The following is a 16,552-nucleotide window of genomic DNA, read 5'->3' as shown; positions in this document are numbered from 1 at the left end:
CTCTCCTTCTCCCCACTTGTTTGCTGGCACACAGCTCCTAAAACACTTAGAATCTCCAAAACCATAAGTCTCTGTTTGTGTGCACGTAAGATGATTGGTATCAGGGTCTCCTGGATAGCCTCAGGAAGGTGCTGGTTACCCCTCCTATGTGATTAGAGGGTTAGAATTTTTAGCCCCATCCCCTACCTCCAGGGGTGGGAGTGGGATTGAATATTGACATAATCCCCAATGGTCAGTTAGTTAATCAATTATGACTCTATAGTGAAGCTTCCATCACACACACCCACATGCACGTGCGCGCGCTCACACACACATACACATACACATACACACACACACACACACACACACACAAACACAGACGAGAAAGAGGTTTGAAAAGCTTACAAGTTTCTGAAGACATGAAGGTGCTGGGAGGGTGGCATGGCTGGTGAGAACACAGAAGCTCTGCACCCCTTCTCACGTAACTTGCACTATGTACCTCTTCATCTCACTGTTTACCTGTGTGCTTGTAATCTCATTTATAGTAAACTGTTAAACATAAATGTTTTCCTAAGTTCTTTTAGCTGTTCTGGAAAATCATCAAACAAGAGGGTTATGGGAACCTCCTGTTTGTAACCAAGTCAGAAAGAAGTTTTGGTTCTTTTGGAAGCCTACCGCTTTCAATTGGTATCTGAAGTGGGAGCCAGCCCTGTGGGCCTGAGCCCTTATCCTTTGAGGTCTGCACTAACTCTGATTAGTACCAGAATCCAATGGAATTGTATGATGTGCAGCTGGCATTGGAGAATTTTCAATATGGGACAAAAATTCCACACATCTAGTGTGTCAGAAGGAAGTGTTCTGGAAGTATGAAATTTTGTCTTAATAAAAATGTTTTCTCTATTTCTATGTAAGTAATTACTGATTACAATAGGGTTTAAGTCTATTATCTTATTATGTTTTTAATCTAATTGCTCATCTATTTTTGTTTCCTTACTCTCCTTTTCTTTGTTTATATTACTCATTATATCTTATTACTATTTTTGTACTCTATTTATTTTCTCCTTTTTAATATCATTTTTTTAAAATGGTTACCCTAGACATTTTAAAATCAATTCTTAATTACAAATGATCCGGTTCAGGTAGTTTCTTCACACATGTGCTTCGGTTGGAACTCAACTAAAGGCTCAGTGTTCTTTTGCAGGTTTCTGTAGCCCTCACTTTCTGAAGCTACCTGCTCTCCAGTATCCCTTCTGGTGAGTTCTAGACTTCTTGCCTCCTCCCCCCACCTGAATTTTAACTTCATCTCTTCAACTCAAAGAGACTACAAAATGTGCCTAGCTTCATTCTCCCTCCTCTGTGGTGTGAAAATTTTCTCCAGGCAGTAAACTAGGATAAGCATGGTGCTTACCTTATTTGTTTCCCCATTGGGAGGGGAGCACTACACACTGGGGTCAGTTGGGGGGAAATAGGGGAGGGACGGTGGGGGGTGGGAAGCTGGGGAGAGAAAGCAAGGGGAGAAATGCCAGATGTAGGTGATGGGGAGGAAGGCAGCAAATCACACTGCCACGTGTGTTCCTATGCAACAATTTTGCATGTTCTTCACATGTACCCCAAAACCTAAAACGCAATAAAATAAATAAATGGGGAAAAAAAAACTTTTTTAAGTATTTGCTTATATATATACACGCACATACATTGGCCATCTTTTTACTTTTAATCTACCTGTCCGTATGTTCTAAGTGAATATATTTTGTGAACCACACAGGTCTGTTTTTATCCAATCTAAAAATCTCTGCCTTGTAATTGGAGTGTCCAGACTATTTATAATTCATGTAATCATTGATCTTATTAGATTTACATCTAGTACCCTGCTATTTGTTTTCTATTTGTCTCATCTTTTCTTTGTTCATTTTTTATCTTTGTTTGCTTCTTTAGATTGGGTCTATTTTATCAATTAATTTTATCATCACAAATGGCTCATTCATTTTATCTCTTTTATTTTTTGGTTGGCCAATGGGTTAAAATATAATAATTTCATATTATTATAATTTATTTTCAAGTACTATTATATGACTTCACATACAGCATAAAATCTCATAACAGTATGTTTTCATTTTTCTCCTCTGCCCTTCATAGTACTACTGTCATACTTTTTACTTCTATATATATTATAAAATATAAAGTAAATTGTTTTTTAAGCTATCAATAATTTTTACATAGATCAAATAATGAGAAAAAAAAAAAACCTTGCATGTTTATGTATATTTTACCATTGCTAATTGTGTGTATGTGTGTGTGTGTGTGTGTGTTCAGTTCACAATTTCACCCTGGCAACATTTTCCTATTCCCTAAGTCTTTGGTGTCTTAACTCCCAGTACACATCAGAATGTTACTGATAGTTTCAGGAAACAGACAGATTCCTAGGCACACAGGGTCAGGTCCCTAGTGAAACCCAACCTTCAAGCCAGAAGACAGCCTGAAGCCTGCAACCGGGCTGCCCGTTCCAGGTAGAATCCACGACCTGGAGTGAGAACTTCCTCACTGCCTTTTAGCCAACAAAATGGTGCTTTTTCCAGGCCCATCAGTGGATCAATCAGTGTGCACTCCCGCATTCTGAGCCCATAAAAACCCAAGACTCAGCCACACATTGGGACTACCCACCTTCAGGCAGGGGCTACACTCTTTGGTTCCCCTCTCTGCTGAAAGCTGTTCTGTCACTCAATAAAACTCTTCTCTGCTTTGCTTACTCTCTGGTTGTCCATGTAACCTCATTCTTCCTGGGACAAGAACCCAGAAGCTACTGAACAGAAGGTGGAAAAGGAGCTGTAACACTATACCCATCCTGCTCTCTGCCAGCTCTGGTGGCCACCACACATGAGAGGAAGGGGCAGCAGGGTTGGGCCAGCCCAGGATCCCTAGGCCAGAGCGAGGCAGTGGGGGCCAAACCAGATGTAATAACAAACTGAAACACACACCCCACAACCCAATTCGCCATGCCGAAGACAGAAGAAATGAACAAACTGTGAAATGCTGGAGTTCCATGGTTGCTGGCATCTCCAAGTTATTGGGCACTGTCATGTTCCCCTCATCCAGATGCCAGCCAGCACCTAAGGAAAAACCCATTTGCAACACTCTTGGTCCAGCTGCAGCCTCACACAGAGCATGAACCTGTGCCAGCGCCTGGAGCTGCCCACCTCACGTCAGCAGCTGGCGCTCCTGGCTGTGTGCCGTGGCCAGACCCTGCACTCACTCACTCACATGCTCCTCACTGCTCTGCACCTGCCTCACTCTCAGTGGGCATGGGATCTGGGATGGTAGTGTGAGCTGAGCTCAGCCTGTCAGACAGTGGGTGGAGTAAGCCCAGGGGGTACATGTGAAACATGAGAAGTGCTGTCAGCCACAGAGGTTTCTGGCTGGCAAAGTGGCACCCAAAGGATCCTGTGTCATTACTATATTTGAAGATAGGACCTTCAAAGAGATAATTACGTTTAGATCAAGTCAATGAGCGTGGCCCTAATCTAATATGATTGGTGTTCTAGTAGAAACAGATAGAAATACCAGAAATGTATGACACAGAGAAAAGGCTGTGTGATGTCACAGCAAGAAGGTGGCCATTTTGGCAGCCAAGATAGAAATATTAGGAGAAACTAAACCTGCTGACCATTTGGTCTCATACTTCTAGCCTCCAGAACTGTGAGAAAATAATCTCTATTGTTTAAGCCACCCACTCTATGATATTTTTTTATGGCAGTCTTAGCAAAATAATGCACTAGAAATTTTCTCTAATAGTATTTGGAGTGCATATCTGCTGGAGATTAATCTCACTATCTTTGTATGTATGAAAAATTTCTCCTTCATTGTTGAAAGATATTTTTGCTGGTAAGGAATTGTGGGTGGACTTTTTTTCTTAAGTAATTTAAGATTGTTGTTTCATTATCTTATGGCTTGCATTGGTTTATTATCTCTGCTTCTCTGTATAAAATGTTTCTTTTTCTCTGGCTGTTTTTAAAATTTTATTTTATTTTGTTTTGTTTTAATTTTTTATTGCACTTTAGGTTCTGGGATACATGTGCAGATCATGCAGGATTGTTGCATAGGCGCATACATAACCAGGTGGTTTGCTGCCTCCATTCCCCCTTCATCTATATCCAGCATTTCTCCCCATGTCATCCCTCCCCACCCTCCCTACTCCCCACTGTCCCTCCCCTAGCACCCCCCAACTGACCTATGTGTGATGCTCTACTCCCTGAGTCCACATGTTGTCATTGTTCAACACCAGCCTGTGAGTGAGAACATGCAGTGTTCGGTTTTCTGTTCTTGTGTCAGTTTGCTGAGAATGATGGTTTACAGATTCATCCAAGTCCCTACAGAAGACATGAACTCATTGTTTTTTATGTCTGCATAGTATTCCATGGTGTATGCATGCCACATTTTCTTTGTCCCGTCTATCATTGATGGGTGATTGGGTTGGTTCCAGGTCTTTGCTATTATACATAGTGCCACAATGAACATACATGTGCATGTGTCTTTATAATAGAACAATTTATAATCCTTTAGGTATATACCGAGTTATGGGATTGCTGGATCAAATGGAATTTCTATTTCTAATTCCTTGAGGAATCACCACACTGTCTTCCATAATGCTTGAACCAATTTGTACTCCCACCAACAGTGTAACAGGATTCCTATTTCTCCACATCCTCTCCAGCATCTGTTGTCTCTAGATTTTTTAATGATCGCCATTCTAACTGGCATCAGATGATACCTCCATGTGGTTTTGATTTGCATTTTTTGAATGACCAGTGATAATGAGCATTTTTTCATATGTTCGTTGGCCTCATGTATGTCTTCTTTTGAAAAGTGTCTGTTCATAATCCTTTGCCCACTTTTGAATGGGTTTCTTTGTTTTTTTTCTTATAAATCTGTTTTCCTTGTAGATTCTGGATATTAGCCCTTTGTCAGATGGGTAGATTGCAAACATTTTTTACAATTCTGTTGGTTGCCAATTTGCTCTGATGATTGTTTCTTTTGCTGTACAGAAGTTCTAAAGTTTAATTGGATTACATTTGTCTATCTTTGCTTTTGTTGCCATTGTTTTTGGTGTTTTAGTCATGAAGCCCTTGCCTATGCCTATGCCTATGTCCTGGATGGTTTTGCCTAGGTTTTCTTCTAGAGTTTTTATGGTGTTAGATCTTATGTTAAATCTTTAATCCAACTGGAGTTAATTTTAGTGTAAGGTGACAGGAAGAGGTCCAGTTTTTCCTTTCTGCACATTGCTAGCCAGTTTTCCCAACACCATTTATTAAACAGGGGATCCTTTTCCCATTGCTTGCTATGGTCAGGTTTGTCAAAGAGCCAATGGTTGTATATGTGTGGTGTTGCTTCCAAGGCCTATGTTCTGTTCCATTGGTCTATGTCTCTGTTTTGGTACCAATACTATGTTGTTTTGATTACTATAGCCTCATAGTATAATAAGAAGTTGGACAGCGTGATACCTCCAGCCTTGTTCTTTTTGCTTAGGAATGTCTTGGCTATGTGGGCTCTCTTTTGGTTCCATATGAAGTTTAAAGTGGTTTTTTCAGTTCTGTGAAGAATCTTATTGGTAGTTTGATGGGGATAGCACTGAATCTATAAATTACTTTGGGCAATATGGCCACTTTCACGGTATTGATTCTTCCTAACCATGAACATGGAATTTTTTTCCATCTGTTTGTGTCCTCTCTTGTTTTGTTTATAGTTCTCCTTGAAGAGGTCCTTTATATCCTTTGTTAGATGTATTCCTAGGTATTTTAGTCTCTTTGTAGCAATTGTGAATGGGAGTTCACTCTTGATTTGGCTCTCTGTTTTTCTGTTATTGGTGTAAAGGAATGCTTGTGATTTCTGCACGTTTATTTTGTATCCTGAAACTTTGCTGAAGTTGCTTATCAGTTTATGGAGATTTTGAGCTGAGAAGATGGGGTCTTCTAAATATACAATCATGTCATCTGCAAGTAGAGACAATTTGATTTCCTCTTTTCCTAATTGAATACTCTTTATTTCTTTTTCTTTGCCTGATTGCTCCGGCTAGAACTTCCAATACTATGTTGAATAGAAGTGGTGAGAGAGGGCATCCTTGTCTAGTGCCTGATTTCAAAGGGAATGCTTCCAGCTTTTGCCCATTCAGTATGATATTGGCTGCAAGTTTGTCATAAATAGCTTTTATTTTTTTGTACCTGCACATGTACCATTGAACTTAAAAGTTCAACCAGCCCAATGAAAAAAAACAAAATGAGTATTTTAAGGTCAGCTGGAGTCATTTGTATAAAAAACAAAGAAAAGAAGAAAAGATACAATAATTTGGAACTGTGGTATCTAGAACAAGTGCCACCCCTACCAATTGGCTTTAATTTAGATATAAAGGATTATATGGTTTACCTTCATTTTTCAAATATTAGTGAATTAGATATGGCCTACAGTAAAATAAAATTTTAACCTCAAAGTCTCTGCTAAGAATTTTACTGGGGAGATGGTTCTGTTTTGGAAACGATACGTGGCTAGATACTTCCTACTAGTAATAGTCTAAACCAGGAAATTACATGGTTTCATCTAGAGATAAGGTGGAGAATGAAAGTCATCTGGATAATAATGGAAATCTATATCTTCCATTGTGGTTACAGAAAATCTTTAAAAATTGTACTACCTGAGGAAAATTTCCCCTTTCTAAGTATTATGTCTTCTACAACCCCTAACAATTAAATTAATATTTATTCTAGAACAATGTATATGTTTGTGATTGTATGTTTCTTATACTGCTAGAAATACTACAAAGCCACAAATTTGGATTGTCAATACCACATCTGCTTTTTTTTGAAACCATGGAGTACAAAACATCATTCTGGTGAGAACTGAAAACATCTATATCAGCATGCCTTAGTTATTTTTTTTTCCCTAAAAACAAATAAATAAAAAATTCAAAAACCCTCTAACATGAAACTAAACCAATAAACAACTTTACTATTTTCAAGAAATTCCTACAAATCAGTTCATCAGAGATAAGTTTGCTCACCTCAGTAAACAGATAATTTATCATAGGTTTACTTATCATGTCAACACCTCACCTCAATGCATTCACCAACCCTAATTTATTGCATTATAAACACTGTCCAATTATAATAATTACCCTTCTTGGAAAAATCTGCTTTAAACCCATCTCATTTTGAAAACCCTTGAGACCAGTCTCCAAATCCTCTAAATTTTCTCCAATACTAAGACTCTGTCTGCCTTACTACAATGAGTTTGAATATATTCTATTAGTCTTTATGAACAGAGTATCTGATGACACTTTTGGGAATTCAACACTAGGCATTTCTTGCCAGTGCCACAGATAATGCTAGTTTGTTTTTGTTTTTCACTTAATCATATGTATTGCGTTAGTGAGGAGAAGAAGAAAAGGCCCAAAGTAAATACCATTCTTGTGGGTGATGGTAGTGTATTGCTAAGGTAATAAGAAAAATTTATTCTCTGACTACATCATAATGCAGCATCTCTCCTTGAATGACAGAGCAGTGTGAACTTGAGATTGGGGAAAAGGCTCTGAACTGGTTTGTGTCCACAGATGGAGACTCCAGGCCAGCGTCAGTCTTTTCCTTGTACTTTGGCAACAGTCATATTTAGTACATATTAAAGTCCTGTCATATCTCATTACCCACCTACCCTCTCTAGTTATGCCTATACCTTCAAGTCACAGCCACTCACTAGCCTAGTGGTGTAGGGAATTACGGGGCTGACAGCAAATGATAGTATTGTCTTCCCTACATACATTGCACTGAAGCTGAGGCAGCAATAACTTCACTGCTCCACAGAGGCTGGCCAGCAATGAGTGCCCAGTAGGGCAGTGTAGCAGCATGGACAGTCTCTGAAAAGGATGACAGATACCTCCCCTTTCTCACATATGATTTTTTAAAAAAGTATTTTCATGAAAAAGAGCAGTAGAACTTTAGGTTAGAGTTACAAAGGAATATTTGCTGCTTTATCTTTTCTCTGAAGTCTCTTCGGTTTTTTCGCCCAGTAAAGAAGAAACAAGAAATAACTGCAATTCCTGCTGTGAACTTCTATCTCCCCACAGCCCTGTGGATGTCTAGAGGAGACACTGTAGTTCTTCCCAAGGCAAAAGTAGAAAAAGGAGGTTGATGATCAGGAAGTTGGTTGAAGGCTGCTGGTGGTTCTAGAGTTGTAACTACTAATGAGAGTTCAATAATTCAGCTCTCTCAGCCACGGGCACCAGGCCAGCTGCTATTTTGATCAAACAATTATTTATCCTGACAAAGGTGGAACATGAGAAATCTCTTGGCAGCAGAACTTGTTTCTTTATTTTAAAGCAAGATGATAAATTACCCAGAAAATGGGTTCTTATTTTTTTTCTAAGAATATACATGTATATAAAAGTAATATGTGAAGTGCAACACTATAGTATTAATACAACTCTTTCTAACTAAAATTAACATTGACTTTTTTTTTTAAACCCAGGGTTGGTAAAGGTCTAAATAATCTTTGCTACCCAGTTAAGGTAGAAATAATCTTCGTTACCTAGTTAATTCTTCATTCTATGATAATCTCTGTTTCAGCAGTCGTCTAAATGTTGATCTCCTCCACAGTGTCTTTTGTAATTGACTAATGTTGGAAATGCAAAAGATCAAATGAGAAATGGAGTTTCTCCTTGTCTTTCAGTTACAAGGTTAACTATGTTTTTTAAATGGGTAGACAGCATCTGATACAGTAAGGAGTGCACCAGTGGATGAATAAAGAAATCAAAGTTTCTATCTGGGCTCAGCAATAAATTCCCATGGCTTTGGGGAAATAATTTAAACTTGTGAACAACAATTTCCATTTTTCTAATTCTTTAGATCAAGTGTTAGCAAACTTTTTTTCCTTACTTAGTAGTAAATATTTCAGGCTTTGCAGGCCATTTGGTCTCTTGCAACATCTCAATTCTGCTCTTGTATTGCAAAAACAGCTATAGATGATATGTAAATGAATGGGCATGGCTAATTTCCAGTAAAACTTTATTTATGGACTGTTAAATTTGAATTTCATATTTTTTCATGTGTCATAAAATATTTTTGTGTGTTTTTGTCCAAACCAGTTTAAAATATAAAATGATTCCTAGTATGTGAGCTGTATAGAACCAGGCTGCAGGCTGGATTTGGCCTATGGGCCCTGGTTTAGTAACCACAGCTCTAGATGCTTCCTAACAATAAAATTCCCTTTGGTTTCTTGAGTTTGGAATAGACAAAGAACAAGCTAAGGTGAAGAATTAAAACGTGAATAAAGAAGCTTTTAGAGAAGTTGCAGAAGACTGCATAATGAAGTGATGTTTCTGGAAGAGTAAAACAAGCAACTCGTTGAAGCGAAGGATGACACAGAAAAAAGGAGTAGCTCAAAAGAATAGACTTGCCAGGTTGATAATCAGAATATCTAACAACACATCTTTGGCTTAAACCAAAACTAGAATTAAACCATAAGAAACTCTAGGGGTAAGTAGAGATGACTCTAGACAGGACATTATGTTTGTACACATGCACATTTGGATGCATAGTGGTCATTGAGACACAGAGCCTCACAGAAACCCTTTAGTGACTCTGAAAAAGATTAGATATGCCTAATAATATATGCTTATGAGAAAAGAGGAACAAGGACATGACCATAGGATGAGTAGGAATAAAAACATTTTAAGTAAGCTTGCAAAAGAGCTGCCTATTGTATCAGTATAATTCGCTTAAGAATAAGTTGCACAGTAATAGGTGTGGCAAGAGCACGTTGGCATATTGTATACTGACTTCTGCATATATCAACAAGAGGCAAAGAAAAACAATATTATTTAAATGTATAACACCAACACAGACATTTATTTCATCTACTGGCTCTAAAGGAGGTGACCTGTATTATTACTATCTCGGAAACATGCTGAGTTGTTTTTGAAAGGATATGATTGTTTTAATAAATATGCTAGAGTGGCATGGATCTGTGACTTGCTTTATTTATTCAAACCAATGTCTTCAAAGGCTTCAGCCTAATCAGCATGAATATTAATTTATTTTCTATTTGAGAAAGGCATTCGAAAAAGATGACTTCCTTTGGCCATATAAGAAGATAAACTAAATCACAAAGGATTAAGATAGTTCCTAATTCAGCAAAACTGTACTTACTCTGACATTTTATTAAGGGTGAAGAAAATGTAGACACATTGGAAATATTTTACAAACATATTTCGTGAATAAAAGTAATAAATAGCACTGGAGTTTTTTCTGTAGAGAGTTGTTTAAAGTAATAAATAAGTAGGATTTAACTAAGTGTTGATTAAAAGAAGATATATTAGCATTCTTCCTAAGAATTATAACCATTAATTTGACTCCCCTTTTACTCATCAAATATACTCAGATGTGTAATAAAAATTAATAAGATGTTGTTAAGAAAAAATTAATAAGACGTTGTTAAGAAAATGTTTTTACAACTTCACACGGAAAAAATTGCTGACAATGGGTTTTGTCTTAAAGTAGGAATTCTTTTAATGGACTCAAAAATATTCATCAAGGAGAAAAGTCACAGACTACACAATAATTGGTATTGTATTAAGTAAATCCATTAGTTTTCCCATTTTAGAACTCTGCTAGTGAGATTTAGTGGCATGATGTTCTGGAACTCTGTGGTTATTATTCTTATTTCACAATAAGCCACTCAGCCTCTTCCGGATTTAATATGTATGGAAGCTCAATTATGGGAATGTTTGTAAAAGTACACCTGGTTCTTTAGACTCCAACAAATGAAGGAGCACCTATTAAATTGCTGAGACATTAGTGCTCTCAGAAGTCTATTACTATGTTAAAAATTATGGTGTATACCAAAATCAGTATGTTCTCTCCCTTCAGTTTCTGTTAACAACAATGCTAGTGCAATTCCTGCTGCTCTGTGAAACAATGTTACCTATGTCTGGCTGACATGCAGAAACTTGTATTTCTCCTCTGTTTTTCCCCTCCAGTGATCAGGTATTGATCATTCCTGTGACATTTGATAAAAAAAAAGTTTCACATTATAATAGAGTGATTTATAACATTCAAGTCCTCAAAACATTTGTTAAATGCAAACAGATGTGAAACTACTGGCTTTTCATTTTATGTGACTAAGTTGGGTGATAATTTTTTTTGTAATGTCTCTGTCACATTTTAGTATGAGGGTTATGCCATCCTTATAAAATAAGTTGGGGTGTGTTATCTCCACCTTTATTTACTTAAAAAGCCTTATGTAAAACTTATGATTTCTTCTTTCGATGGTTTATAGATTTTAGTGATGAGCCATATGGGCCTACAGTTTTCTTTGTGAAAAGGTTTTGGTAATGGGTTCAATTCCTTTAAAAGTTACAGAGCTATTAAATGTTCTATTTCTTCTTTTGTCATATTTGGTTAATTATGTTTTTCAGGATTTTTTCTCATTCCACTTATATAATCATATTTATCAGGATAAAGTTCTTTATAATATTATCTTTTTAGCATCTATGAGCTCTGTAACCATATCAACTTTTTCATTGCTATAGGTAGTTTATGTTTATTTACTTAATTCTTGATCAATCCTTGTTAAGATTACCAGTTTTATTAATCATTTCAAGAAAATATCCATGGCTTTGTAAACTTACTCTGTTGTTGGTTCATTTTCTATTAATATTTCTTAATAGAAATATGTACAGTAAAGACCATTCTGATAAGATGTGATGGAAATAAGGAATATCTTACTGTGAATTGGAGTAAAAGCCATCCTTGTTATATCGTAGCAAAGATCTTGCCTCCATTGTGTCCATGTTCTAGGGTTTTATGAAGGTAGAACTTAAGAATGTTGAACTAGAATTTCTGGAAGAAATTTCTAAACAAATCAGAGAAGGAGCTGTGTGGTTACTTTGAGCTGCTTATACTGAGATGTAGGAGCAAATGAATAATTTAAAACAGAATTTATAACTAAAGGGGAGGAAAGCCAAAATATCTGGAAAAGTCACAGGCTGATCATGTTAAGAGTAAACAGGCAAGTTTGGAAGAAATTGCTGAGGGTGTGGTCCAGTGATTACTTTCTAATAAGATTAGTATGAATAAAAGAGAGTTTGGCTGTGTATTAGCACAATGGAGAAAAGGCACAGATCAAGGAGGGCAGAATGGCTTTTTGAGATGCGCCTGAAGTTCCCTGCATCCATACGTTGCTGCTCCCTGGATCCTAGCTGCTCCAACCATGTCTCAAGTGCCTCCAGGTGTAGCTACCTCCAGGCGTAGCTTGTGCTGCAGCTTTGGAGGGCACAAGCAATCAGCCTCAGTAGTGTCCACATCCATGGAGTGCTAATTCTGCAGGTCTGCAAAACGCAAGAGAGGTAGAGATGTGGTGGTCTCCACCTAGATTTCAAAGGACTTATTAATCTGCCTGGGAACTCAAGCAAAAACTTGCTTCAGGGGTGAAGTTGCCACAGATAGTCCCTACCACGGTAATGTCTAGTGGAGTGTAAGAGTGCAGCCACTGCTGGGGTGGACTACTGGCAGCATGCGACGTCCACCTGGGAAAGCTACAGACACTGGGCTCCAACTCATATGAATAACCATGTGAGCTGTGCAACCAGCACAGCCCTAGAAGTAAGGCTGCCTTGGAGGCCCAAACCCTGTCCCAGTATGTCAAGAAGACAGCATATGGAATAAAGTATTATTTTGCAGTTATAAGATTAAATGTCTACCCTGCTGAGTTTTGGATTTGCTTGGGCTGGGTACTTCTTTCTTTTGGCCTATTTCTCCTTTTGGAAATTGAAATATTTACCCAATATTTCTCCCACCATTGAAACTTCAAAGTCGATAACTTGTTTTCCATTTTACAGGCTCATAGCTGGAAGGAGCTTGCCTTGAGTCTCAAATGAGACTTTGGACTTCAAACGTTTGAGTTGCTGCTGAAACAGGTAACACTTTGCAGCTACGGGGCGATTGTATTTTGTACCTGAAAAAGATACGAGTTTGAAGAGCCAGGGGCAGAATGCTGTTGGTTTGACTGTGTCCCCTCTGAAAAGTATGTTGAAATTTGGTTCCCAATTTGGCAATGTTTGGAGGTGGAACCTAGTGTGAGGTGTTTGAAACATGGAAGTACTTAGTTCCCGTAAAATGGGTTGTGATAAATGAGACCAGCCTCTCTTGTGTGTCCCTTTGCACTCATCTGCTCACCTCACTGTGTTAAAATGTGTGTGCTGAATGAAGAGACCTCCAAACAGGATTTGTGCGAGCAACATCACTGTTTATTAACCTGGGTGCAGGTGGGCTGAGGCTGAAAAGGGCATCAGTGGAGGGTGGTGGGATAGGAGTTGGTTTTACAGGTTTGGGGTGGGCAGTGGAAAGTTATAGAAGTAACTTCAGGGTGGTTTTTTGCAAGCTGGGAGGGGGTCGTAGGTTATGGAGTCATGAGGTTGACCAAGGTCGATTACAAAGTCCAATGGCCTTACCAATGAATGTCTCAAAGTTTCGTAGGTGCAGCAGGCATTTATCATTTTTTCCTTTTTTCATGGTCTTCCAGTTACTTTGGATTTCCCAGGAGCTCATATGGAGTGTCCATGCAGGTCACAGAGGTTAACATGGCGTTCATGGGGCAGTCAGTTGGCCTAAAAGACCTTACATGCTGCTTGCCTACTATGTTGTGATGTAGCACACGGCCCTAACTAAAAGGTGAGCAGACAACAGCACCATGCTCTTGGACTACAGTTGTCACCAGAATTGAGAGACAAATGAATCTATTTTCTTTATAAATTATCCAGTCTCAGGTTTGCTGTTATAGCAACACAAATGAACAAAGACAGGAGGTAATTAGCATTAGATAAGATCTTCAGGGTAAAAACTTCATGATGAGACTGGTAGCTTTATAAGAAGAGTAAGTGAGACCTGAGCTAGAACATTTGCCTGTCTTGCCACATAATGTCTCTTGCCAAGTCATGACACAGCAAGAAAGCCCTAATTAGATAGCTGTGCCATGCTCTTGGATTTCCCAGCCTCCAGAAGAATGAGCTAAATAAATCTCCATTCTTTATAAATTACCCTTCTGTAGAATTCAAATATAACAACAGAAAATGTTTTAAGACAATTATGTCTTCAGATAATTAAGGCATAATTAAGACAATAGAAATGTTGAACTTACAGAATGTAGGTGGTGGGGGAATTGAGAAGATGCTAGTCAGAGGATATAAAATTTCAGCTGAATAAACATAGAGTTTACAAGGGCATGGGGAAATGGATTTAACAAAAAATACTGCTGTGGAGAGCAATGTTGCAGTCTTTCAAAAAAGCAGTTTATGTTAATTATCTAAGATTTTTAATTCTGTATACTTCTACGGATTTGTACTAAGGGAATACATATGACTCATATACAAATACCAATATATTAATCTCAGCATTATGTATAATAATGCAAATTTGAAAGCAAAGGACACTGATTTAATAAACTGTCACATTCATATAATATTATACCATGTAGGTATTAACATAGTAACAGCCGGGCGCGGTGGCTCAAGCCTGTAATCCCAGCACTTTGGGAGGCCGAGGCGGGCGGATCACAAGGTCAAGAGATCAAGACCATCCTGGTCAACATGGTGAAACCCCGTCTCTACTAAAGCTACAAAAAATTAGCTGGGCATGGTGGCGCGTGCCTGTAATCCCAGCTACTCAGGAGGCTGAGGCAGGAGAATTGCCTGAACCCAGGAGGCGGAGGTTGCGGTGAGCCGAGATCGCGCCATTGCACTCCAGCCTGGGTAACAAGAGCGAAACTCCGTCTCAAAAAAAAAAAAAAAAAAAAAAAAAAAAAAAAGCATAGTAACAAAAATGGTATTCTAACTAATATGAAAGGCTATATTCATGAAAAGTTATTAATTTAAAATCAAGTTAAATGGTTTATTTATAACATTTCTTTGTCGTATCTTTTTATGTGCATGTAGAGAGGATACCAAAATGTTAACAATGATATTCTCTGGGTAGTGGGATTATCAATGACAAATTTTCTTTTTGTATTATTTGTATTTTCCAAATCTCTTTTAATAAATAGGTATTATTTTATAATAAAAAAGTGTTATAAAATTGTATTGCATACATCATGTAGCTTACTCTTCTTTTTTCTTTTAATTCCCAACTTACACATTTTTCTAATCACAAGCAAGGTCAAGAAATTGAGAGAGAAGTTTTGGCTAATGAGTAAGATTCTCAAGGAAGATCAATAGTGAATAATGATAAAAAAAAAAAAAGTAGATGAAAGAGTCTAAACAAAGTTAGGATAGCCTGGAAATATCAATTGCTAAGTGGGAAATCATTGTGCTAAAGTAAAATGGGTACATTAGGAGAGCTGAAGAAGGATGATTGAGAGTACTGAGTTATATATCATAATGGTTTTTCACATATTTCCTTTGTTTGACTTTACAGAAGGCAGGCAATGGAATATAGCAAAGTTTCTCTAGGTAAGATCCTGTTAACGCTCAGGTGTCCTCAGTCATAAGCTGCGTGAAGAGTAAGGCCAGTCACACCATTACACCATTGCAAGGCACACCAGTGTATGAGGGTCATCAAAACAGCAAGAAAGCAGTAATAATGCATTTGGGGCTCTACAAAGAATTCTAATTGTAACATGGAAACATGTAATGGAATTCTCCCTCTGCCAAAGTGGAAATGATAATAATATTTCTTATTTAATATTATGGTTTTGATTTAAAAATTTCTTTGTAGGCAGCAACCCTTTCACTAGTAAATAAATATAAAAGCAGTATTTAAATATTGTCGATTTGAAATTATGCCAAATTATTTTTCTGCCTGGCAATAGTAGGTTGTAGTTTATTTGTACATCCAGTTACAAATCAGAAAAAGGGATTTAACAAGGTTCCAATAAAAATATCTCATGTTCATGGATTGAAAAATTCAGTATAGTTAAAATGACCATATTGCAAACTACAGATTCATTGCTATTCCTATCAAGCTACTAACATAAGTTTTTATAGAATTAAAAAAAAATATATATATATATATATTCCAAAGTTCATGTAGAACTTAAAAAGACTCTAGATTGCCAAAGCAATTCTATTCAAAAAGAACAAAGCCGTAGACATCACATCACATTACCCAGCTTCAAACTATACTATAAGGCTACGGTAACTAAAACAGCCCGTTTTGTACTGATACAAAAACAGACATGTAGACCAACGGAACAAAATAGAGAACCCAGAAATAAAGCTGCACACCTACAGACATCTGATCTTCAACAAAGTCAACAAAAATAAACAATGAAGAAAAGACTTCCTATTCAATAAAAGATGGCTGGGATAGCTGGTTAGCAATATGCAAGAGAATAAACCTGGACCCCTACCTATCACCATATACAAAAATTAACTCAAGATGGATTAAAGATTTAAATATAAGACCTCAAACTATACTAATTCTGGAAGACAGCCTAGGTAATACCATTCTGGACACAGAAGCTGGCAAAGGTTTCATGATAAATGAAATCAGGTCCTTTGCAGCAACATGGATGTAGCTAGAGACCATTATCCTAAGTGAAT

The 16,552-nt window shown here is 37.5% G+C and overlaps 1 long non-coding RNA gene across 1 annotated transcript; it reads left to right on the top strand.

Annotated features, from left to right (window-relative positions):
* Positions 1–679: 679 nt before the first annotated feature.
* LOC116560911 lies at positions 680–12,950 on the top strand. Its single transcript, XR_004273201.1, has 3 exons — positions 680–889; positions 1,184–1,235; positions 12,857–12,950. It is a non-coding gene; the product is annotated as an uncharacterized LOC116560911 (long non-coding RNA).
* Positions 12,951–16,552: the final 3,602 nt, after the last annotated feature.

This window comes from Sapajus apella, unplaced genomic scaffold (assembly GCF_009761245.1).
Source record: "Sapajus apella isolate SASKATOON/1434 unplaced genomic scaffold, GSC_monkey_1.0 scaffold27, whole genome shotgun sequence".
Taxonomy (NCBI): Eukaryota; Metazoa; Chordata; class Mammalia; order Primates; family Cebidae; genus Sapajus; species Sapajus apella.
The sequence above is the reverse complement of the archived record's forward strand: the minus strand, read 5'-3'. Positions and strand labels throughout refer to the sequence as shown.